The following is a 3280-nucleotide window of genomic DNA, read 5'->3' as shown; positions in this document are numbered from 1 at the left end:
ATATATATATCGCCAGATTGCTGGCGAGCAGGATTTTTAGCCTCGTGTTTTATAGGGCTTGGCAAGCGTGACTAGGAAGGAGCGGTGTTTGTGGTCTGCTTCCAGAGCGTCTTCTGTCCAGGAAGGACTCCTGGGTCCGCCTGACATAGCCACGGAGCCCCAGAAAGCCCGCGCCGGTGGGCGCGCGGTCTCTGGTGGGTGCGTGCAATGGGACGTGGGGTCCAGGGTCGAACACTGCCCCGCAGCGTTCTTTTCTCTGGAGCCTGAGCGTGTGTGTTGAGGCACAAACCCCTGGGTGTGTCGCTGCGGCTGTGGTCGCCTCGCTTAGATCTTTGCAGTCGCCGGGTGTAGACTGTTGAAACCCTTTTCCTAAAATACCCTGCGTGCCCGAATCAGAAGGAATTACTTTTGGGGTGCAGCGGCAGAGTGTGTTCTCTCTGGCCCTCAAGGGCCAGGCGGCTGGTGCTCTGTGACCTCTGCTCCTGCCCAGGGATTCGGAAAGAGACATTTCAAACTCAAACCAACGCTCCACGGAGTCCGCTGCGAGTGCAGTTCTCAGCAGAACTGTTTTCTGAAATCGCACCTTCGCACTCCCCTCGGCCCGCGATCCCTGCGCCTCCTCCCCGTGCATTCCCGCAGGAGTGCAAGGCGTTCGCGCTTGTAAACATGCATTTCAAGTCAATTCTTTAATATGTTAAAACAAGACAACAAGATAACAGACCCCGAGGCACCCAGAAAGCCAGAGGGGTGGGCTTCCAGGGCTGCTTGTCCTGGGGCACTGCGCCTGCACGCTCACCGGCAACGCGCTGCTGCCCTCCCTTGGCGGGCCGGTGCGGCTGTACCCGCCGAGCTGGTGTCGGGCGGTAGGGAGCAGGACAATTAGGTGCCTGAGATGGGGGCGCCTTTCTTCAGTTACTGTGTCCTGCTCAAATCCTTCTGCCCCGTGGAGGTGCATAGCTGCCCCCGAGGATTAACTCCTCCTCCCCCCAAGTGGACAAGCAACCCTGGTCGGTTAGCAACTGTCCCGTGCATATTTGAGTGCATAGGCGTAGGAGCGCATGGCCGAGCTCACGGGTGCGCGCATATGTGCGCGCGCGTACACACACACACACACACACACACACACATGCATACTGTGTGCCTGCATCAGGAACAAAGACCAGAAACTCCTTTAGGAACCACACAACATGGACTTGTCCAGCTGAGGTTCTTGGGAAACGCCCTATCCACTTGCAGCCCTGGGAACCGAACCCCACAAACGGCCCTGGCCTCTGTCGCGTGGTGCAGGGGCTTTCCAAGTCCCCAGCACATCAGGCTCCCAGCCCCGCAGCCAGCTGGGCCAGTGACTGTGACCTGGCCTTCCCGGATCTGGCTGCACTTCAGTCGGTCAGCCTCTTTGGTGCTCCTCCTGCCACTGTGCCAACCTGTTGCCTCAGTATTTCTGGGCTGGGCTGTGGGGTAGACACTGAGACACTTCAGATTGCCAGCTCCTGACGGAGCGTTGGCTGGGGGCAGCCCCACTTCCTGGAGCATAAACCTCCATCTCTGCTCCTCTCCCTCAATGCCCTGTTGGGACAGGGCACTCTGCCAGCCATCTCTGTGCCTTTACTTTACCTGGCGCAAGGCACAGTGCAAAGATCTCGAATCCCTGCCCTCCCGAGGCAGCCATTTCCCCTCTGCCCTGCCCCTTGGAGTTTCTCCGCCTTTAGCACCGCGGGGGCTTCTTGCAGGCCTGGCTATGCAAGTTCTGCGGCCCCAGAGCAGCCGGTTTTCCTGTTCCAAGGCTTCCCGCCACAGGGAGCTCCCCCTGTCCCCGCCTCCCACCTGAGAGGGTGGCGCACCAAGCCTCTTTTCCGCGCAGCCCTCCCCATCTTTCCCATCTGCCTCCAGGGCTCTGCAGCAGCCCCTCACCCTTCTGCCCTCAGATCTGTGCAGGCAGCGAGCTCACAGCCTTCTCAGTCCTCTCAGTGGATGCTCTGCTGAACAGCACTCCAGCCCTGTGGGGAGAGGATTTGGGCCTCCACACCTGGCTGTGTCACCTCTCCTGAGCTTGACCTGGGACAGGGCACTTCACCCAGCTGCTCCGACAGAAGCCCCAGGAGGGCAGGGTGTTGACATCCCAAGCTGCTCTGCATCTTATCTTTTGAGCCGCTCTGAGCACTGTTAGATCTTTATGGCCCCTCGATAGTTGCCAGGGAGAAAGCTCTCTCTGCAAAGCCCCCTGCCTGCTCTGCGGGAGCCGCTGGCCGCCTGGACCCGCGCAGCAGAGCTCGGCAGCAGCCGCGGGGCTGGGGGCTCCTCAACCAGCCAGACCTGCTCGATTTCTGCTCTGAGGTTCAAGATCACGACAAATTCCCTTCAATTTCAGAGTCTCATTTTTTTCCCCTGTGACATGGAGATGAGAATTTCTCTCTCACTGGCTTGAAGGGAGGGCACAGGGAGCTAAGAGTAGCCCAGTACACATCAGACACCTCATCAGTGCTGGTGGAGTGGACCATGGGGCCCGGGGAAAGAGAGACGCATGTAACAAGTGTCACAAGAGAGAAACAGTGCAGCCTTTTAAGACCCTGCATTGCGTGCGCAAACAGAGCCTCTCCTGGCAGAGGCCCCTCTGCCGGTTTGATCGCGCAAATCAAGTCAGCCGGAGGCAGCCCCTGGCCTGCGGAACTCACAGTAGATGCAGCAGGCAGCAGAAACAACACACAGAGTTCACATCTGCATGTCATAGACAAGCATTTGCAGTGTATATCACAGCATCCAAGGTAGAGCATAAAAGCATAAAAGAGCATTTTCCCCGGCCACTTGCTCGAAAGGCCAGCTTGGGGAGGGGTCCTGGCATCCCTAGACTGTTGGGACCAGCCATCCTCCATGCATTCATCCTCTCACACTGCAGGGCACCTACCTTCCCCGGGCTCGAACCCGAGAGGAGAGAGAAGCTGGGAGTGAGGAGGTGCTGGTCGGACAGTCGGACCGAGAGGCACTCGGATGTGGAGGCGCTGGTCGGACGGTCGGACCAAGAGTGAGGATGGAGAGGAGAAGGTGCTCTTCGGACGGTCAGCCCAAGAGTGAGGATGGAGAGGAGGAGGTGCTCTTCGGACGGTCAGCCCAAGAGTGAGGATGGAGAGGAGGAGGTGCTGGTAGAAAAGTCAGACCAACAGTGACGTTGGGAGGAGGAGATGCCTGTCGGCTTCCTGTCCCCGAAGCTCTGTTGGTCTGTTGGGGGAAAGAGATAGGGAACCAGTCACGAGTCACTCTAGATCAAAGGGATGGGCTTGGTGGA

This window comes from Octodon degus, unplaced genomic scaffold, assembly GCF_000260255.1.
Source record: "Octodon degus isolate 3935 unplaced genomic scaffold, OctDeg1.0 scaffold00432, whole genome shotgun sequence".
Lineage (NCBI taxonomy): Eukaryota > Metazoa > Chordata > Mammalia > Rodentia > Octodontidae > Octodon > Octodon degus.
This window is presented reverse-complemented; position numbering follows the sequence as displayed.